The sequence below is a fragment of the Rhinolophus ferrumequinum genome, chromosome 8 (assembly GCF_004115265.2).
Source record: "Rhinolophus ferrumequinum isolate MPI-CBG mRhiFer1 chromosome 8, mRhiFer1_v1.p, whole genome shotgun sequence".
In the NCBI taxonomy this organism is placed as follows: Eukaryota; Metazoa; Chordata; class Mammalia; order Chiroptera; family Rhinolophidae; genus Rhinolophus; species Rhinolophus ferrumequinum.
Genome location: NC_046291.1, coordinates 63,991,961 through 64,015,410, shown reverse-complemented (window position 1 = coordinate 64,015,410; position 23,450 = coordinate 63,991,961). Strand labels below are relative to the sequence as shown.

Below are 23,450 nucleotides of genomic sequence, written 5' to 3'. Positions count from 1 at the left end.
GAAAACTAAACCCAGATAATCTTCTGATTAACATTTAACAGACTAAAATCACCAGGCACAGTGGAAAACGAAACACCATTTGACCTCTAAATCTGTGTTCATCTCCTTCACAGAGAATCCTTCTCACAATTTTAAGTTTTAACAAACCTTTGTGAAAAGGGTATTCCAGCAGATTTAATGTAGCCACAGCTGTCAAAATCATGGGCGATGTATCACACTTAAGAGAGTATTTGAAAATGTGTCAATAATTATAATTAGACACTTGTACTAGATCTAATATACTTTCACTACCCTTTAACTTCAACAGATGTGAAATTAAAACGAGTTCCGTAAAAGTGCAACTCTCAGATCATAATTTAATTCTAAAGCAGATATAAAACCTGTCATACTGCAGAGATACAGTACATTTTTCAAGAGGACAAAAGGCCATCATATTGTCATATATCATTTTAGGTAAGGTGATCACTTTTAATATTGAAAGGGTAAAATACATTATTGAGGTGACAAAATCTTCCAATATTTATTTCACTCATTTGTATTACAGTTAAAGATTTCTCTTAAAAATTATGCATGATCCACAGTCCAGAGATGATAACTGTTAGTATTTTGGTTTCTTTCCTATCAGTTTTTTTTTCCTCTACATCTATATGTATATAATTACAAATATAGACTTGTACTATGTTTTATATTTGTTTATGTTTATGGTATTGTGCTATGGAACTGTACATAATTTACGTGTATGGAATTGTACTGTTTTAGTACCCTGCTTTTTCTGAGGCATGTTATTTTGTATACTTCCCATGGTCAATTCATTCAGTCCAAAAATCTCTGCATGCCTACTATGGAAAAGGCAGTGTACTAGGTACAGGACACACACACACATAAACATTACCAAACAAACATAGTCCCTGCTCTTGGTATTTACTTACAGATAGACTGGCAGTATATATGGTAGTAGATGCAAGATATAGAAAAAAAGGAAGAATCTCACTAGACAGAAAGCCAACAAAAGCCTCTTTGAGGAGATAACTTTTAAAGTGAGATCTGTCCCTGAAAATTCTTCTAAAATAAAATTTTTGTGATTGCATAATATTCCATTTTATGAGTATGTTACATATAAAGGTTATATACATATAGGTCACTGTAGAAAATTTGTGTTTCCATTTTTCTCTTTTCTTTTTTTTGCTACTCTACAGCTAGATGAATAAATTTGTATACTTAAAGAGCTTTAGTAAGTGATTTTTTTTTTAATGAGTAACTAAGAGCTCAAAATCTTTTCCCAGAAAATTACATTTACATTAGCAGCCCAAAATTTCCAAGTCTTTCAAAAAAAAAAAAAAAAAACCCAGGATGTTGCTTAATTTGGGGGAGCCAATTCGAAAGAAAAAAAATGCAGTACAGGAAATAAACATGAATTTTATATTAGATTTTATTTACTTGGGCTTGAATTTTTAAATACATCTAATTTGGTAACCACCAGAAAATCTAACCATCTTATTAAACTATACCAGGTAAATACCTCAAATGTTCCAATAACCCTTATTTTACTTTCTTCATATTACAAAATACTTTGAAAGATCAAAAGATGACTCTTCTGGTCTGCTCCAAAGTGAACATAAACAATATGTTGCTTAAAGACAGTCTATCATATGCCTATTGCTTTTCTTTTAAGTTACTATAAAAATAAAATGTTTTCCCTGAGTCTAAAAATCCATTGCCTCTATTTTTGATCAATAACAAAAAGCTGACTACATGAATTTCTTGGTCATTAAATACCCACTTACCATTCACCGTATTTAAAAAAAAAAAAAAAAAGATAATTGGCCATATAAACTCTGCTTTTAACTTAAAGCATAAACCAGACAGTGTTTTAAAACAATCAAAGTAAAGCTGTGGTTAGCAAGGCTTCGAAAGCCCAGGGTTCTTCACCAACTCAAAACTTACACAGTGGGAAAAAAAAAAAAAAAAAGACATCAAGGTCCATTTCCTGGAAGGACCAGAAAGAAGGGAGACTGAAGGAATCAACAAATTATCAAACTTTAGAAATAGCTGAGTCTATGTCCTTGGCAGATGAGAAAAGAAAAGTACAATGAAGAAAAAGGTTAAGAAAGTGACTTTCTTGGGTCACGAAGTTGGTTTACACTGGCGATCAAACTAGTGCGTGAGTCTTAGGGGTTGCTTTCTCATTTCCATCATGCCACACTGCTTCACTAATACAACTCAAAAACCCAGTTCAAGGTACAACCTATATTGTAATTTAAAATGTAAATACCCTTTGATTCAGCAATTCTAATCCTTGGTATTTACCGCCAGAAACACAGGAGGTAGAGATAGCTCCCCATATACCGTGTTTCCCCAAAATTAAGACCAGGTCTTATATTAATTTTTGCTCCAAAAGACACATTAGGGCGCATGTTCTGGGAAAGTCATCCTGAAAAATCACGCTAGGGCTTATTTTCCGGTTAGGTCTTATTTTCAGGGAAACACAGTCCATCTGTATATAAATCAATAAGTAGGTATAATAGTACACATAAGGAGAGTCACTGCAATATTGCTAACACATAATGCTACCTAAAACAACAGGTAAAAGACTGGTGAAACAAATTATGATATGTCCACACAACGGAATCCTTTCAGAAGAACAAGGAAAACTGTTTAAACTGATAGCAAAAAAATTTCCCAGATAAAGTGTTAAGTGAAAAAAGCCAGGTACAGAACCGAAATGTGCAGAATATGATACACTATATATAGGAAAACACATTAGCATGTGTTTGTAAAGGTAAAGACTATCACTGGAAAAATATACAATTAGTTTTAATGATGGTTTTTCTCCAGGAAGGTAAAGTAGAAGGCTGGAGAACAAAAGTTACCTTTCACTATACACCCTTCCTACCCTTTAAATCTTACATAGAGCACATGTAACATAAATATCATTTCTAAAGCATAAAATATCGTAATATGATTTTTAAGAAAAAAATTTATAGGAACCAGTATTAACAGGCACATGTAATGAAATAGAGCTATCTATGAATTAGAAACAAAAACACCAACTTAAATTAAAAAAAACAACAAAACAGTTGTATGGCCCAAAAAGGAGACTGAAGCGTTCAAAACAAAAGTCTCTATGAGAACAAATGAAATTCCTTCCAGGAAGATTTCCATGTGCAATGCACACATCTGAGAAGATTCACTCCACTTGTGACTTAAAATATCCGAAAACAACAAGATCTTTATGGATCATAACAGAAGCAAGTGGAAGAAGGGGAGCAATTGGGGTGGACCTCACTGATTAAGTAACAATGAGTTGGCGGGAATCCCAAACAACCACACCTAGATAAGAAAAAAAATATATATCATACGAATTCGGAAAGGACATTTCATTCTAACCTGGCTAAAGGCAAAAGTAAATGCCAGGCAGTCATTCTCCTCTGGCACATTTCCTCATTTTAGGGTTGTAGCAACCACTTTGTCTATCACTTATGATACAAAAAAACATCATCTTTAGAAGCCTTGTCACCTAAATGCATAAGTCTTAGCGAAAATAGTCATAAACATAAGTTACAGATGTCATCCATCAAACAGTATGCCTGTCTTTGATTCTGTAAGCAGATGTTTATCGGCTCCCATGTTCAAAAGTCTAAGACTGTTATTGTACTCCTTTATTAGGATAAACATTTGATTTATTTGCAAGATAGGTCACTTGACCCCAAAAAGTCAATAAAAGACTTTGAACTGTTTGTAGCTGGTTTATTTTATCATTCAGACCTTAACCCACTTCTTCCTATTTCCAAAAGGGACCTCTCCCCCAGATCCAACGTCCCAGCACAGCCTTTCCATCCTCTCATCCAATCACCAATACGAAGCCACAGATCCAATCCTTATTGCCAGCGTTCCACTGCCATGTTTCCCACTCCTCACTCGACTCAAGAAACCCTTTTCTTTGTCCTTGTTCCACCAAAACCCCAACAGCATGCCCTATCCCAAACCAGCTCCCCTATCCCAAACCAGCTCCTCTCGACAACCTTCCCTTTAAAACTCAACACCATTCTCCCAGTCATCCAGGTTCCAAAAGTCAGGTAACATTTGCTCCCCATCTATCCCTCCCTCTCTTCACAAAAATGATGTATTCACCCAATGTCTACTTCAGCCCAAGGCCAAAACCCTAATTCCACCTCCTCTCATTTCCCTTAGCTGCTAGACATCCACCCTCACCATTAGACTAATCATCTGTGGCCTAGAGAAGGCCTATAGGGACAATGCACTTAGCATACAGTGAGGCAGGGAAGGAAAGAAGGGAGAAGCCACTGACACTGGGCCTCACTGTCTGGGAGAAAACAGGATGAGCTGGGGTTGTGGTGAACACAGCATAGATGTCCCTTCAGACAGACACAATTACAAGGAGCTCTGGCAGGATCCTGTAGGAATGCAGGCCTGGTGCCGCCAGCGCTCTCAATTTTCCAGAAGCAGGTAGAAATTTGGACTTTTTTGCAGGACACGTCAATCTGCTGTTCCTTCCAGGTGCCTCTCAAGTCTTGATGCCTCCCCAAGAAGCTGCACCTCACGGCACAGCATCTGATTCTTGTGATTAAAAATATGTACAACTATGTTTTGTACCACGTGGCTCCTAACCAAAAGCCAACTATCGCACATGGACATGCCCCATTCCCTGGTTTTGAATTGTTGCGTATTCCACAACCTACTCATACATAGTTGACACCTCTCAAAATGATAACATCAAAATGGTACCTCTTTCCAAGGGCAGCCAAACAGCCACTTCCTGAAAGGTGTTGGTTGACCCTTATCCCTCTGCTTCTTGTGACCCAGATACTCAGCATTCTGCCATTTATCATTAGATGTGTGATTCTCCAATCCCTTACTCAAGTACACCTTAAGTTCAACTTAGTTTTACGGAACTTGATAAACGCTTGCTTAATCCATGAAGGACAAAGAGGGGAAAAGATAAAGAGGCAGCGGCAACACAGGGAAATTTTACTAAGGACAATGATAACAATGATGGCTGCTGCTACTGATTAAGCTCTTACATCTCTGACTGCTATAAGTAAGCATTCCTTTACTATCCCCTACTAACCTTGTTTTGCATTGCTGAACAATAAATGTATGGGCTCATCATCCCCACTTCCCTCCAATCCTTTTGGTACAAGTACTCCTGCTGTCCCCTTACCACTGAAAGGCACCATCCCATTCAAATATAATCTAAATAAACAGGGAGCTAAGTGGCTCCTGCCACCAACTTAAAGTAATTAGCCCCACCTTTACTGCTGATTGGGATCAAGGTGAAGATGCTCTCTTGGGGCTGGTCCCAAGCACATATTAGACACTTTAATTTGATTTGGAGAAACAAGCAAAGACCCTCTACACAGAGAAAACAGGGTGGGATGGGGAGAGCAGCGGGGTGTGGTCCATCTGTAGAATAATTGAGACTCACACAAAAAGAAAACCAAAATTCTCATCCAGATTAGCCACTGTTCAATAAACAAAAAAAATTAAGGCTGATTTCTAACACTGGTTAGAACCCATTAGCAGGATGCGAAATCAATTTAGTAGACAGAGACCAGAATTTTTTTTTAATAAAAATTGAATAGAAATTAGGAAGCATTGCAATATTGTCTTGTAAAACCTGCAATTCAGCTTTATTTGTAATATGCGTGTGTATATGTGTGTGTACTTAGTCATGATGTAAAATGAATGCCAAGAGTCAAAATGTCTTTAAAACACTGACATTGAACATTCATGTTTATATAATTTCTGGGGACTGAGATTTTCCATTTTTACTATACTATACTCATAAAGTCAGAGAATATTTGATCTTGCCACCTGTTGTGCACAACAGTTCAGTTCAAGTCCAGAGAAGCATATAAAAAAACTATCATTTGGCACACTTGTCCCTTACCATTTTCCTTATTCCCAAAAAGGAAGATAAGGATCACTCTAGATAATCACCTATACTTTTTCTTCCTATTGACTGCTCCTACGTTTATTTCTATGTTGTGTAAGTTTCTGACATCAAGTTACAAGTCCAAAAGCTCCAGCCTTCTTGGTGGTACCTATTTCCTTCTGAACCTTAACCTACCACTTAAGGAGAATGAACAAGCAGGCACATTGCATCTTCACCCAGAGTGTAACAACATTCAATAATAACTACTAGAGTGGTAGCTTCAGTGTTAGATTGGTTTAAAATACCTCCTCAATCCAGCCCCTCTACACCGAAAATGTTGTTTCTCAAATTCTTTCTATTGCACATTTTTCTCAGTACCCCCACCCACTCTCTAATCTCCAAGTATCACCCCATATCTAATATCCAGTCTCATCCAAGACCACCCTACCTTTCTTTATCCTTTCTGTACATTTCTCCTCAAAGTCAAGGTTATTTGTGAGAAGTTCAATCAATACTTCTTCCATAATTGGCTATAAAAGAAGAAGAAACAAAAACTAGCGCAATCTTATTTTCAATGGCATCCATGCTGCACGGTGGCTAGCAAAGGCCCATCTTGGCTTTCACAGAGGAGCAAGACACCAGCCATCAAGTATTCAAGTGGAAACGGTCTAAGTCAGATGCCCACTCAAAGCAGCCCTTCAGACCTATCAAAAGAGGAGTTTACTTTGGATTCCATCCATTTTCCAAAGAGGTTGTCCACATTCCACCTCTCACATGAGCTCTGCCTACCAGTTTCCACTGTCAACTGTTAGAACATAAACAAGAGAAAGTCAGTGTAAAGGAGTTGATTCACCAGGAGTCTGCGTCCCAGCCATACACGGTATCGCAAGATTCCTTGCTCTGTGGGATATAAAATATTAGTTCAGACATTCTTCCTAATAAAGAAGGTGTCATCTTTAAATCCAAAACAATCTAAAAAGGAAACATACATGTAGATTTTTGTTGAATTCACTAAGTACAAATTACAATATCTTGTATAACGGGGTATGAAGAAAAGTTCCTTTTACCTAGAATGTCTTTGGTCCTCATTTCCCAAACTCGTCCTTAAGGTCCACTGTGTCTGGTGTCACCTCCTCTGAGGCTGATTCCCTACAGGACTGGGTTCCTTTGCTCCAATAACGTGCTATCCTCCACTCATTCTCTTGGCAATTAAAAAAGGACTTATTGACGGTGTGGTCTGGGCCAGGCATTGTGTTAGGCGCAAAAGATACACAAAAGATGAATAAGACACAGTTCTCGCCTTCAAGGAACCCAGTGAGAGAATGTAAAAGGTTTTAAATTGGTGAAGGGGAATGAATTGTGTAGAACAAATAAATGGAGGAATAAATAACTTGAAGTCCTTGCCCTCAAAGAGATCAATCAAGTCCCAGAATAAGTAGTGAAGATGATAAAACGCTAAGGAAATGTCAAAAGGCAAAATCCGGGAAGCATTCTTTCTTGCAATGAGATTACTCTGAGCCCTGAAGAATTTGGCTCTCCCTAAAAGTGGGGGGAAGGGCAACGCGGAGGAACAGAACAGCTGAGGCCTGGCCTTGTGATGAGCGAGCTGAACTCTTGGAGACACATCAGGACACCTGTGCTAAATGGAACCTATGACCTTGTCCCATCCTACAAAAAAACAACCTTCACCTACGGCATGAACCTCCACACAATTTGGAAAGGCTAAAATTTAAAGTCACTTTCCCAGCCACAGAAATGAAGGCCAAATACCCAGGGCAAACAATGAAGCAACCCTAATGGGCAAAGTGGAATGCTGGTCAGAGACTGAAACCCCAAAATCAAACAAACGGGGGGTAGTGGCTCTGAAAAACAAAGCTCTCATGGATCCCAGAAGAGTCTGTAGACGTATCAACAAGCTCAGATTTCCAGAAATGCATATAAGAGCACAGGAATATTATTCAACTTTGCAGTCAGTTTGAATATTGGAGACAAGGGGAGTATTTGTTTTAACTTCAAAAAGGAAGCGGCTGGGTCTCTTATTAGTTAATTATGAGAGCGTAAGTTCAAGCAAAACTACATCCCATCTGAACCAAAGGCCACGATGTGCCAACCACACCAACCTGATGAAGCTCTTTGAAAAGGAGTCTTTAACTCGAATGCCCTTTCCAACAGCCAAATCCTGGTTTGGAACTTCTGATTCTTAAACAAGCACGGCAAGCAAGAGCAGTGTATGGCCAACAGCTAAAAAAGAAGAGGTAAACCTTCCACTTGGTTCTTCGGGGAGCTGGAATTGGCCACAGAAAGGAACACAAAGTTTTCACTCCAAGAGATCAAAGAAGGCATTTTTGTACCAGGAAACCCAATTCAAGTCCTCATTTCCAGGAATAAAGCCATAGTGCCCAATACTTGCTTTGGGAAAATAAAACAGGAGACTATGTGAACTCCAATTAAAATCTCTGATGGCTTTATTTCCCAGTCTCACCAGTTTAATGCTGTCAACGTTTTACCCAGACACTGCTTTAACTGAAAAACCAACTTCTGGGGCTGAATGGTCATACTTAGCACTAGGTCAAAACGAAAGCATTTTAACACTTCATGACAGCATTCTTTGCCTCATCCGGAGCATAAGATGCGTAAGGCAAGGTGATGCTGAGAAGTGCCAGTTCTCCCAAAACCGCAGTCAGGAGAAACCACGCAGAAGCTCATGCTATTATTTTAGTCACAATACAGGTATGCCCCACTTTTCCAAAAGTTCATGTTATGCCACTTTGCTTTTATGAAAGATCTACATTAGTACCTATTTTCACTACCTGGAAAAAAAATTGGAAGAGGATTTGCGCTTTTACCAAAGAAGCCGAAAGGAAAATATGTATTTGCTTTGCAAGGATCCTTACAGAGGCAGCAGGTACCCTGAGCAGTGAAAGTTGGACCCACAAGCTTCTTTCCCAGAAACCACACTCAGCATCTCAGCGTCAAGCTGCCATAGCTTTCATCTGTGTCTGTGAGCCCCTGTGCTTTATCTCGATTTATTCTGTGCATTCCTGCTTTTAGTATACATTGTTATTTTAGTTCTCATATGTTACTTGCTATGATTTAGTAGGTTATTTTTTGGGGTCTGAGAATGCTCAAAATTTTTTTTCATGTAAATTAATAGTAATTGATTTTTTGCTTTATGTGATCTCAGCTTACAAAAGGTTCCATTGGAATGCTTTACTTCCAGATAGCTGAGAAAACCTGTACAGGAAATGAGCATGGAAGCAGGAGAAAAGAGAGGAGGGGATGCACCTCGATCTTATTTCGGATATGACAACAATCAGCTTTGCTTTAAAATGATCACCTGGGGTCCTGTCAATCAGCCATTCGTTCTGTGTGTATCACCAATACTGTATATCTCCCTACCTCCTCCCATCAATGCGTGCCCACGCGCTCACACACACGCGCACACATACACACTCCCCAGATAATCATTATCCTGAATTTGGGGTTTCCCTAGAAGTATGACTGCATCTTTATAATTACCTCCTCTTCCTAACAAGTGAGTTAGGAATATGGCAGTAATACAGTTTTCTCTGAAAAGATATCTTTAAGTTTTGTTTTCCAAAAAGGTGAATTGTCGCTTTAAAACAAAAAACATAATTAATAGACAAAGTGACACTTAGCTAAGGTAAACTCATGAATACACTGTAAGAATGAATAAAATTGAGCAAACACTGGCGAAAGTAGAGAGTCCCACAAAATCCTGGTTCAAGTCCCGGCTCCACTATTCATTAGATCTACAACTTTTTCTTCACTTAATTTTGCCAAGCCTCAATTTCTTATTGTAAAAGAGTGAAATAATAACAAAACATATGACTGTTGTGAAAATGTCATGGAAAAGTGCATGTAAAGAGCGGAGCACTGTGCCTGGTTTACTTCTCTCTAATTGCTAACAAGTTGCACGTTGATCTCTTCACATAAAAATCAACATGCAGGGATCCAACAGCAGAACAAGCACAGAGGGCTGTTCGGAGGTCCCAGCACCTCTTTGCCTAAAGGACAGTACAGCTACGCGCATTGATTCCGTCTTCCCATCGTGACCTTGAATAGCAGGATCATTTTTCAAATCCATTTCTGCCCCTTCCTCCCTCCCCCAGTAAGGCTCGCCTACTCAAGCCAACCTTACCTAGAAGCCTATCATGACCGTCACAGAACTAGTTCAGTGCAACCTAGGGTAAGGTAGAGGCATAGTCTCTATTTACTGATTCAACACTGTTATCTGTTCCATGGACAGACGCAAAAATTTAGGAAATCACAACTTTGGGAAAAAAAGTCATCACAATGCTATTAATGAAATTAAGCTCCTCACTTCTGAAATTACAGGCATACCTGGTTGGATTGTGTGTCACTTTATTGTGTTTCACAGGTGTTTCGTTTTTTACAAATTGAAGGCAAGACCCTTCAGCAAAAATATTACTATGACTCACTTTGTTGCAATACCCGCTTTATCTCACTTTATCTCGGTGGTCTGGAACTGAATTTGCAATACCTCCAACTTATGCCTATAATTACAATCCTAAATGTAGCATACTCCTCCATCTTTACTCCACTTCCTTACTATTCTCTTAAAATTATTACTTAGAGATAACAAGAAGCTTCTTTGGATTCAAATGATCACTCTCTAACAAAGTACAAAAGTTGTAAAACTACTACCTAAATCAAGTTTTATTTAAAAACACTCTCTACATTTCAAGTAAAACTCACCCATAGTGCTGGAAAAGGAAAGCAGGAACCCGGTCTATACCCATCCCAGCCCTTGATTTTTGCCCTGTCTCCAAAGTTTACTGCAACATCATTCATCACCTTTGAGTATTTGCATGAGGGGTGACAGTACAAATGCTGTTATCCAACACACAATTCCATCAGTTTAAGGCCTACATATTTCAGCTTTAAAAGACTTCCTTTTTTTAATTCCAGGACAGAAAACAGAAACAAATGAATCACAAAAAAGTGATTTGGTCTTGGGGGCGTCAGGGATGGCTCAGTTCGTTTAGAGCATGAGCTCTCAACAAGGTTGCCAGTTCAATTCCAGCATGGGATGATGGGCTGTGACCCTGCAACTAAAGATTGAAAACAGCGACTGAGCTGAGCTGCACCCTCCACAACTAGAGTGAAGGACAAGACTTGAAGCTGATGGACCCTGTTTGGAGCTGATGGATCCTGGAGAAACACGCTGCTCCCCAATATTCCCCAATAAAAAAAAAAAAAAAAAAAAACAGACAGACATAGCTTTAAAAAAAAGAGTTAATGTAAGAGAGGACTGAGTTTAAAAAAAAAAAAAGTGATTTGATCTTAAAAGCTGGGTGATCCAAGTCCTGTCTAGACCTAAAGTAACTTCCTGACCCCAATGTCCCCATCAGTGAAATGTGTGAGGCCCGTATTTCATACTTAAGCATACTGTAAAGCTGGACGGCAAACCCAGTGTCTGAGGTCAGCACAAGTCTAGTGTCCGCTGGCTGCCCAAGCCCGGGCCCCTGGCCAGCCACCCACCTCCAGAGACAAGTGCCAGGACATACTATAGTGCTTCCATTTAAGGCCCGCCACTTAGATCAGCCCATCTCTGAAATTTCTTAACACCATCTTTCCAGGAAGAATTTTTCTGGGAGAAAAGGGAGGTGGTGTCTATTTTTTGCCACCGCCTTCCCTGGGCTGTCAGAGCAGTGAACAGGGACAGGGTTCTTTAAAACCACTGGGTTGTGTCTATGTCTCAATTGGAGGTCTCTTTTCAAAAATATACAAAATATGTATGAGGTCAATCATTTTTCTCATCATCTAACTCCCATCACACACACCTCAAAAAAAAAAAAAAAAAGCCCGAAAAAAATAATCAATCCATTGTATTACTTTGCTACCTCTCTCCAAAAGCTAAATTAAGCACAACTTTTTAACCCAAGGCTTTTCTTCTGCTACTAAGTGGAATGTTATCTTCCCTAAGTAGCTTCCTCTATAGCTTCTCTCCTATGCAAGAAGTATTCAAAACTCCAGGGAAAAGGGAGGGGGGAGACATATAGTGCACAAAGTGGACAGAGCTGAGCCCGTCTAGAACCCAACAGAAGGTGGTGAATAGGGCAGCCCCAGAGACCCACATCTCTCCCCAGCGCACCCAGGGTTCTAGCCTCACTGTTTTTGTTACAGTGTTGAAGGAAGGGTTTTAAACTTGGCAAAGTACCGTGCAACATCTGTAACCACATTTGCCTTCTGGGGATCGGAAGATGAATCCCACATTCCTGGCTTTGAAGCTTTTTGAAACTGCAGCTAGGAAGAACGGAGAGGGAGGGAGGGAGTTGAGCAGAGTTTATTGGCTGTCTCTCCAGCAGAAAATTCCTTTTGGAAGCGACGGATATTTTGAGGGTGGGGGTGTTTCGCCCATCTCTTTACTCCCTACCAAGCTCAGCTAGGAAGGTGAGACCCGTGGTCGGGCGGCCAGATCGATTTACAAGTCAGAGGCGCACAGACTGAAGGAGTTCAACACACACACACACACACACACACACACACACACACACCAAACCAGAGACCCCCCCCCCCCCCCGCCAACACTCCATGCCTCTGCCCTCTCCCATAGCCCACCAGCAGTTCAGGCCCAACGCAAGACAGTTTTGTTCCGCGGCTGCTTCCCCCACCGAGAGGGGATCGAGCTTGGGGGAGAAAGGAATGAAAGCGAAGGGGAGGCACCGCAGACGCCCACCCTCCCACCCCCAATCCCAGCCTCTTCTCCCGTTAGGCTCCCTCCTCCCTCGATCCACCCGGCTCCGGCAGGCTCGGCCGGCGACCTGCCCTCACCTCTGGTCCCGCCGCGGTCGGGGGCTGAGCCGGGGGAGGCGGAGTGCGAGCCAGCCGGGCGCTGCAGGTCGGCGCGGCACCGGGCGGGCGGCCCCGGCGGGCGCGGGGCGGGGCGCTGCAGCCGGCGGGGGAGCCCGGAACTCTGCGGGGCCAAGGGCCGGCGGCCGGCCCCGAGAGGAGGCTGCAGCGGAGCGGAGCGGTGCGCGGGGCCAGGCGCTTTCCAGTCCGCGGGCCGGCACGGCTGGCCGAGGAGCAGCCCGGCAGCGGCGGCAGCAGCAGCGGCAGCCACCCCGGGGAAAGAGCCGAGGGAGGGAGGGGAGGCGGGGTGAAGAGGCGGAGGAGGAGAAGGAAGGGGAGGAGGGCGGGCGGAATAAACTTCCCGAAGCGCCGCGGCACGGGCAGGGAGGACGGCCGCGGGCGGGGCGGGCCGGCGGGTGGGGGCTTGCCCTGGGGGCGTTGGGGGAGACGACCACAGAGAGTAGAAAAGTTCCCCCAGCGCGGAGGGGGAGGTTGCTGCGGCGGCGGCGGCTGCAAAAAGCAGGAGCCGGAGCGGGAGGAGCGGGAGGAGGAGGAGAAGGAAGTGGCTGCGGAGCGATCGGCCAATGAGTGTCTGGAGCTGTGATTAACCAGGCAGCAACACATCATTTCCTCCCGGCGCAGATCCAGGGAGCCGGGAGGGAAGGGGAAGGCAGCGGGGCGGGGCGGTCCCCGCGCCCCCTGCAGGCGCCCGGCCGGTGGCGAGCTCGCGGAGTCCCGCCGAGCCTGACCTCGTCGCCCCCGGCGCGCCCCCGCGCTGTTTGGCGGGGCCGGAGGAGGCGGCGAGCGCGCCGCCCGCGGGTCTCCTCGGAGGCGGCGGGGCAGGCCCCAGCCGGGCTCCCGCGACCGGGGTGGGAGGAGGAGAGGCGTCGCGGCGCGGGTGAGTGCCCAGGTAGGCGCGGGCGGGGCCGTCTGGACAGCTCCCGGGGTGAGCGGGCGGGAGGTTCTGGCTGCCTCCCGGCCCCGGGACTGCGGGAGGCGCGCGGCTGGACTCCTGCTTGTTAGACTTAGGCTGGATTCTCAGAGAGAAGCCTCGGCATTCACATCCAGGCCATTTCTGACCTGCCTTCAAATCCCCTTCCACTTATTTCCTCGCAAGGTCGGATTATGCTGGAGCTTGCCATTTCTCAGTCGGCCTCCTTAGTAATAAAAATATGCGGGTTGGTGAGGGGAGGAGGCTTCTGCAGTAGTCTAGCCCGGTCCTAGGCGCCATGGGAGCTTACAGTGGAAAGGAAGAAACATTCCCCGCCACAGAGAGGCTGACAACCTCGGTCCTTAGATACACGAAAACACTCCAGTGTGCTAATATTATCCAGAGCATCAAAAAGGCATGCAAGGATCAAATTTTGCATGGTGCCTGCTGAGTGTAAGGAAAGCACTAAACCATTTTCTCTGCCCTCTAGAAGCTTATGCACAGTCCTATCACAAAGCAAAATACAAGCATGAAAGCCATAAATGGGAATACCATAAAGTATTTTTATCTCTACAGGTTCATTTATGCAGCAGGCATTTATTGGGTGACTGCAGTACTGCAAAAGATTGCAAAGGAAATGGAAGATCTGGGCCCTGCAGGTCAGGAATTTACAATCTAATGAGGAACACAAAACATACATAGATGAAACAGCTAGAAAATAATCCCCAGGTATTACAGAAGCAAGAAGATGGAGAAGGCTGGGTGCTTTATTATTTTTTTAAAGGGGAAGGGCTTTGTTCCTATATAATTGATGGAGATCTGGAGAGGAAATTCCAGGTCAGATAAAGCAAGAGTGCCTATATGTAGTCTTGCTCTTTAGAAGAATATAACAGGGATATCAGTGTGATTTGGTTGAAGTGTCAGCCGTGGCCACTTAGAAACTGTGTGACCTTGAGCCCATTTTTAACCTCTGGAAGAAGGGAATAGAGCCTGTCTCATGAAGTTTGTTGTGCAGTTCAAATGAGATTAGACACATGTGGACGCTTTTCAAGCTGCTGTGTAAATGTTCCTAAGTCCTGTACATTTACGGAGTCCTCATTTTACTGGCCCTTTGTTGGTAACCTTCTCTTCTAGTCTGTAAGCCCCATGAGGGCAGGGACCAGGTTTGGCTGTGTTCACAATGTATCACACCTAGCAGAGTAGCACATGTGGGTACTCAATAAAGGTTTGCTGAATAAGTGAATAAATGAACTAATGAATCCTGTTGTCCTTTTAACTGTTCCTTCAGTAGTGGTTCCTTCTTGTGTGACTGGTTCAATGCAAAAAAACCTTCTGATTTTTCCTGTGACTAATTTGTATTTCAGGAGATTATCTGGGAGGATTCTGGGTAGTTCTTGTAGACTTGTAACATTGATCGGTTGATTTTCTGTGTGTGTGTGTGTGTGTGTGTGCGCGCGTGTGTGTGTAGAGCAGGATGATACACAAGGATACAGCCCTCCGCACAAGCCCTGTCCACCCAAGGATACACCCCAAATGCAGTTCTTTGGCTTAGACACCTTAATCCAGGGTTTCTCAACCTGTGTACTATTGACATCTTTATATGGTAGGATAATTGTGTTGGGGTGCTTTCTGGTACGTTGTAAATATCTTTGTATCATCCTTGACCTCTATCCAGTAGATGCAAGTGGGACGCCTTCCTTCTACAGCTGTGACCACTAAAAATGTCTCTAGACATTGCCAAATGTTTCCTAGGGGGCAGAATCGCCCCCTGTTGAGAGCCACTGCCTTACCCCACATCTAATCCATTGATTTAACTCTGGTGGAAAACAGACCAGTAAAGTAACTTGGACGAAATACATCTTCTGTTATTCTAAGATTCTCAGCTCTCCTCCATCGTATGTTTCAAGGAGCACGACTCTAGTTAATTAACTGCCTGCTGCATTGTGAATTGGCATCTCCTGATTTCTGCATATCGTCCTCCTTTATGCCCAGATCAACATGTTCATTTCTAAAAGTCAACAGCTTTCAAAAACTATTAGGAAACAGGGTCTTGAGCAACCTGAGAGTCCTGTACAGTATTTTCCTATAAAATTTGGGGAATTTATTTCATAAAATTTTGCAGCAAGCTTTCTCATTACAGTTAAGCTCTTCGACTTAAACAATAACCACAGCCTCTCTGCACTCAGATGTGATACAGAATATAAATTGTAATTTTTAGAACTGATTTCATTTAAAATAATTGAAGTACGTAACTAAAGTGAGTGACTTCTTTTATCTTGAAGCCATTATTTTGGTTCTAGAGAGAGCTTTTATAGTGTTATAAGGGAACATGGTTTATTAAAAACCTATAAAGCGAAAATCAGCTTAGTTATACATACTAACTTCCAGCAGCAAATTCTTTAGAAGAATATTGGGGTGTTTGAGAGCTGGTGGTATTGATGAGACTCCTGACAGATTAATGTGCTACAGTTCAATTTCTAAAGATTTCTTGAAGAAAAATAAAGAATAATGGTTAAAGTAATGAGCAAATGTTAATAAGTCTGTTCATTTAGTATGGGCACATAGAACCAAAAATAAACCCTGCTCCTATCAGGCAACAGTACCAAGGTTTCTGACGTGAGCAGACATTGGTGTTCAGCAAAACAATATCTGTCTCGTTAAATAAAGTTATTTGAAACACTAGGTTTATAGTTTTGTTCATATTCAATTTTTCTATAGTTTTCTAATGGTTTCAAGCATATAGAGATTGGTTTACATCTAGTTTAGTGATTTTTCACATTGAAGTTGAACGTTGAAGACTAGAAACAGCGTAGAAAAAGGGCAAAGTTTGAGGGTTGGATGTGGCTTATGGTAAAGTGATTCTCCTATTTCTATTTTGTTAGACTGGAACTAGGACACATACTCTTAGGGGATCTCCAAGTTCTTTATGAAATCCATGAAATTTGTGCTTTGGCTTCAGTTACAGTATTTTTTAAACAAATTAATAAATTAACTATGATACATATTCATGATACTATGATACTAGATCATCTGAATGTCTACCATGCAAACGATTTCGCTATCCTTTTTGGCTATGTACCTGTAAGAACATGCAGCTTATTCAAATAATAATTGCAATAAAAATAATTTAAAGTATCAATAAAGGTCCATGAAGATTCTGTTTTTCCTTTTAAAGCTGTCTATACATTATTCAAGCATGAGAAATACTGACCCAGCTGCATCATAACTATTCTTGGAGAATGATGAATTCAATGTCCTTGACATCTGAAATTTAGTCCTAATCCTGAAGCCCATAAAAAAAAAAAAAAACCAGTACTGTGTTCCAAAGATCTAAGTGAATGGATCAGAATACTAGGGGATGGAAGAGAAAAATCAACCTGAAAGGGTCACTACAAATCCTATCAGGCCTGGCTCCCTTTTCCCCAAAAGGTAAACATTTAACCAGTCAGGACAGACACTTATTAATCTTCCAGTTAAACTTTCCCAGGTGTATGAAAGACTCATTAATTGTTCATTTCATACAAGACTTTATTGGCTGTCTACCATATTCAAGGAACTGTTGGAGCTACACGGGGAGTCCTCAAACAGCCCTACAGTTATTTCCCACTTGGGAAAGTTAATACAGTCACCTCCTGGCACAGCAGGTTACATGCAAACCAGTGTGTGGCTATGGGCCAACCATGTGATAAAAGAGACATCACAAAACCATTACAGAAAGGAAAGATTATTCATTCAAACGATGTTGAAGCACTTGGGGAAAATCCTGTTAGTGCTTCCTCTCATACCATTTCTGAAAATATTTCCAGAAGGAATAAAGAGTTAACATTGTTTTAAATGACAAATTAAAGCAAATATAGTCAGATAATATGTTTGGATTGAAAAGGACTTTCTAAATTAAAGCTATATAAGAAATAGATTGGTAGGCTTAACCATGGAAAAATTTTTCCCTAAATTTTTTTTTAAGTAATCAGAAGAAGGAAAAAGCAGAGTAGTGAAACTACTTACAACATATACTCAAAAGGTTCAAGTCTTTAATAGATTAAACAAAACAAAAAATTCTTACAAATCAACCAAATGCAGCCTTTAATAGCAAGTTGGGCAGATGTCATGAATGGACAAAGACAAAAATTACCATGACCATCAGGAAAAAATTTTACTCTAAAAATTGAAGAAAAGGTAATGCAAACCAAACAGATGAAATATTTCACACAATTTGTTAGCAATTGAGCATATTCTCTACTGGTAAGACTGACTTTATAAATGACAGTTATAGAGAATGTAAACTGGGAAATGATTTCTTGAAGAAAATTAAGTAACATATATCAAATGCCTTAAAAAATATTTATACCTTTTGACACTTTAATCCCATTTCAGGAATTTATGCTGTGAAAATAATCATCAATGGCACAAAGATTTGTATAAAAGGGTAATCATCGTCTAGTAATTTTGGAAATGCCAACAATAAAGCGTAAGTTGAAAAAAATAAAATACAAAGGTAGTATTCCAATTCCAGAACCCTTATAAGCACATGAATCCCTCACACTCACATGTACACAAAGAGAAAAGACTAGAAGAAAATATTCCAGGATGTGCAGTGTTATCTTTGGATCATGGATATGGTTGACTTTTATTTTCTTCTGTACACATGTCTGTGTGTTCAAACTTTTCTATAACGTATTACTTGTATAAGCAGAAATAATAACAATTATAAAAACAGAAATGCACATATTTCAAAAGGGTCTGATAATCATAGAGCAACACCTAACTGGTGAGGAATGTATGTGGATTTATATTTGTGAAGTGGGAGGCAGGATGCAGAGAATGTAATTCGAATCTCGTGTTTTCTTGCTCTGCTGGTAGATCAGACTTAGTGCCTTCTCTCATTCTTTGATTGCATCTTTGTGACCTTTGGTGACCATTTCCTTGTAACCTTGAGGGCTAGATGCTCATCAGGCCTGTCCGTGGTCTTGCTCATGTTCTGAAGCTGCTTAAGTTTCTAATTTACTTAACTAAAGCTGATTTAGCTACACTGTGGAGATGTGGATTTTTAAAAGCTAGTCCCTGGATGAATGCCCTCAGCTGATCAAATTAATTTCTTCCTCAAATTAAACAAATATACTTCAGATATAATCTTGGTAGAATCCAGTATCTCCGTGGCTTTTCATTTTTAGGGAACATTGTTTTGCCTGATTGGTCCCTCTGAACACTGGCATCATGAAGACATGTTCATGGATAAGAAATCAAATTAATTTCCCAAGTCCTTGTGTGGCCCCATTCTACCAATATCTAAAATCCAAAGGCTGCCTCTTTATTAACCTACTTTTGTTTAATGAAACTCCAGAGAGCTAGCTGCTAAGGTTAATTACATGTAGCAGAAAACTTAGGCTGTGTAACCTTCAGCAGGTGACTTCAGGTTATAGAGCCTAGGTACTCCTCAGGTGTAAAGTGAGGGATGAGCTGCATTTCAGAGGTCTCTCAGTTTTGAAATTCCGTGACTTGAGTTGCAATTCCTCAAAAGCCTATTGTCTGAAGTTGCCTATACTATGTTTGACATTTCTGCAGACAAGGAAGGAGCTTAAGATACTTAGGAAGTGACGGAAGGCCAGCATGACTGGAGAAAAAGTAGCATGTGGCAAAATGTCCATAGAGAAGGATGGAGGTGCCCTGGCCCAATCATGCAGGTCTCACAAGGGAAGTAATTAAAAGTGTTTAAGCAAGAAGGCAGGTAGTGAGTGAAAAGTTTGCTTAACATCACTTATCATTACACCCAAGACATCTATATCCCTTTGTTAACAAGATTTTTCCCTATAATTATTTTGTTTAAAAAAAAAAATACAAGAACAAAAGGATATACTGTGTAGTGAAACGGAAGTTCCAGAACCACCAGTCTCCCAGCCACCCAGTTCCCTCTCCTTAATGCCAGCTGCTGTGTATCCTTACAGAAATATTGTAAACATATGAAAGTACACGTGGATTCGCTTTTGCTTTAGCACAGATAGTAGCAGGCTATACACACTCTATCCTTTGCTTTTTAAAAAAAAATCAACAGCATATCTTGAAGATTACCAGTTCTTATGAATAGTCTTTGTTATTACAACAAAGTTATTATATCCAAAGTTTTACTACTGTTATTGAGTCCCCACTCAGAGAAGCATAAACTCACAGAACTCTAAATTTGGAAGGGACCAAAATCTCATGTCGTCCCAGCCCTGCCTTTTACATGTGAAAAACTTTGTCCTTGAAAGATCGCGTCATTTCTCAAGGTCTCCGAGCTGGTTAAGATGAGACTGGATCTGGTTTTCCTAATCACCCTCCAGTCCCATTATATTTTCTGATTATAAACTTATACATGGTGTAATTAAAAATATTTTTAAACAATATGCATGGTATGATCTGATTTTTATTCTTGAAACAAGTGTGTATGAGGTACAGAAATGAGTTTGGAAGGCTACACACCATGATGCTCGTAGTGGTAATCTTGGGACGGGGGCAGTGCTGTGATCTTTATACTCTTTTCTTTTTTATAGCAACTTTATTGAGATATAATTCACATAGCATACAATTCACTCATTTAAAGTGTCCAATTCAGTGGTGTTTAGTATATTCAGAGATGTGCAACTAACACTACAATCAATTTTAAAACATTTTCATCCCTCCCTCAAAACAACCCTGTACACATTAGCAGTCTCTCACCAGATTTATACTTTGTATTCTTAGGTTGCGTTTTGTTAAAGTTTTGCAGTAATTGTTACTTTTATAAAAAATATGTAAATAAATTGGAATTAAACCAATATTCACTATAAAATAAATACATAGAGGAAATAGAGAAATGTATTTCAAAGAAGATAAAATCACAATGTTACTATTTCCAGTGTAAGTAGGCATACTTTGGATTATGTTCTCTTGTCTTTTCTATGCATTTTTATATATATAAATCCACAGTTTTCTCTTACTCTTCTTAATTATATTGTGAGCATTTTCAGAGCATTAGAGAGTCTGTGAGAGTATGAATTTTTGACTGATTTAAACCTATGGATATACCACAACTTTTAACAGCATCTCATTATATTTCCTTGGGATAGATTCCTAAAAGTCATAATCTATATCATATTTCCAATTGCTAGGTAATTTAAACTTTTTCCAGTGGCTTGTCTATCTCACCACACCGTTTACTATCTTTATCACCTACCCTCTATTATCCTTGCCAATGTAAAAATGTAAAAACTTCTGTTTTAATTTACATTTATTTGATTGCTGAGGTTGTACCTTAATCCTAAATATATCAACTCTTGTATTTTTCTAATTTTCTTTTCAGTTAATGACCTTTATCTCTTTTCCATTAGGATGTTAGTGTTATTTTTATTGATAAAAGTATAACAAGCTTTCTTTTTCTTTTTTTCTTTCCTGCTGAGCACTAACAAGGCAGAAATTCCAATCTATAAACAACTTTTAAAGATTAACTTGGTTTTCACTTATTATTTCCTACATCTTTGCAGTGGAACTGGCTGCCTTTCTTTAGGGAGACTCTTCATTTCCGTGGTACTGATGAAATCACTAGGGATGAAGGAGGGGGTGGTCTGTGAAGTTCCTTATATTTTGATAAAACGGTTGTTTGCAAGTTTCACTCTACAGCTCCCAAAATAATGTTGTATTTATTGCCAATAATAGAAAAACTGTCATAATAAGCTTTGATTTTCCTAAGTAACCAGAGAAGTTGTGTTCCACCATATTCATTCCTCCCTATAAATGGTAATATCAACACTGGGCCAAATAGTACGAGGGTGTATAAAATGCAACAAGTCTCCCTTCACTTTTCTCTGACAAACATAGATGTTTAAGCCAATGAACAGTCTGAAGTTTAACTGTGACTCAGATTCTCCCAGTACACCCCCACAGAGTACAACAGGTTACCTCCAGTTTCTAACACAGAGACCCAATTTGGAATGAAGGAAGTAAACGGCTCACTTTTTAACAGCTAAAGACGTTATACTGATCACATCTAAGAAACTGGAATTTCAAAATGAGAAATGTAAAAACATTTGAGTTTCTCTCTAACGGAAAAGATCTTGGAAGGGAAAAGAAATACACAAACAGCAAGGAAAAAGTGTTGATGACAGTGATTATTCCTGGATAGAAAACGGCCACATAACCTATTTGGTGAAAAAATAAAGGGAAAGGGCAGTTTATTGATCTGGGTGAACCCACAGCAAAGGCCGTTGCACACAACCTCTCATCGAGCTGAGGTGAGTTTTTGGTTTGGAAAAGCTTACTTTATTGCTGTTAGAGATCTGGGATTTCCTGTTCACAAATTAAGTGTAGATTTGTTGACAAATTAAGTGTTCATCTGAAGTTCTTCCATCATGAATTGTCTGCTTCCACTTGATTTTCAGTTATGTATTAGGCATCAGTAAAATGTAATAATAAGAATACAGCCTTAATTAGATACTATTTTATTTTTAAAATCAAAACAGAAAATAGCTTTATATTTTTACAGTCATCACTATTCAGCCATTGAAATAGAATGATGGGGTTTTCTCTTTTGAAAAGACTTTAGCAATAAAATTTAACACAGCCTCCTTTTCTTTTTTTGTTCGTTTTCCTTTTTGTTTGAGGATTACATGATGTTTGGGTTTCTTTTAATGAAAAGTTTCAAACATAAACAATAACAACAAAATAAAATAGTATAATGAACCCCATCCATATACCTATCACCAGGTTGAATAATGGTCAAGATTAGGCTGGACTTGATTCATCTATTTCCCAGGTCCCCTTTCACGCTCCCTTTTTTTGGGTGTGGGGGGTTCTCTAAAAGTAAACTTCAGCCATCACGTCATTCTGTTTCTACATATTTCAGCAAGCGTCTCTAAAACACACGGACATGTGCTTACTCAACCATAATGACATTATCACACCTAACAAAATTAATGATTCTTAACAAAAGTAATGATCTTTGTATGTCCAATCCTCAGTTCAGATTCTAATCGCCTAGATTTTCTCCAAAAGGTCTTTTTATCAAATCAGGATCTAGACAATGACTACTTATATCATTTGGTTGTCTGACCTTTTATTAAGTCTCCTTTAGTTTTCAGATCGGTTAATCCTCCCTTCCTCCCCCAATCCACTTATATTTGTTGTTGTTATGTCCATGGTGATGCTGATGCCATTGATTTGTTGCTGAAAACAGGTCAGTGGGCTCCACCTCCATTTTACTGTTTAACTGTTGAAGAAATAGAGGCGTACAGAATTTCAGTAGAATTCAAGTCTCTGAACCCCATTTTATCATACCCCTTCCGATGTATCATGTTGCCATGCCATAGTTTTACAATATCTATGATTTTAGCAATCTGGTGGTTCAGAAAATGTTAGAAACATTTATGCAGTACTTCTTCCATGTATGTTTACATTTAAAATTCCAGTATTGTCAAAGTTAGTCAGGATTTAGAATTGGCAGTTTGCTTTTCCCCGATGACAGGCCCATCGAAGTTATATATGTTACTTTCTGAAAATATACAAAAATTAATTGAAAAACTCAAGTTTTACAGAAACAAACTAAACAAAGAAACTCATAGCAGATCAATACAAAGTACTAGTGCTTTCACTCAGAATTTGACGCAAAAGTAATCAAACAAAAAAGTACATACACATATACCAGAAATTAGGATCAAAGTATTAGAAACTTAGAAGACCTCAACTTACTGTAACCAATTTTAGTTAAGCAGGGCTTATATTTTTCAACTGGTGATACAAATAGTACATGAAATAAAATATGGTCATTGGTACTGTATA

At 40.1% G+C, this 23,450-nt stretch overlaps 1 protein-coding gene across 1 annotated transcript in view; it reads right to left on the bottom strand.

Moving 5' to 3' along the window:
- ACVR1 (activin A receptor type 1) overlaps positions 1-13,229 on the bottom strand; it is a 127,032-nt gene extending 113,803 nt beyond the window's left edge. The window contains exon 1 of the mRNA XM_033112688.1: positions 12,716-13,229. The gene's annotated coding sequence lies outside the window, so the exon portion shown is untranslated. The remainder of the gene's footprint in view (positions 1-12,715) is intronic.
- Positions 13,230-23,450: the final 10,221 nt, after the last annotated feature.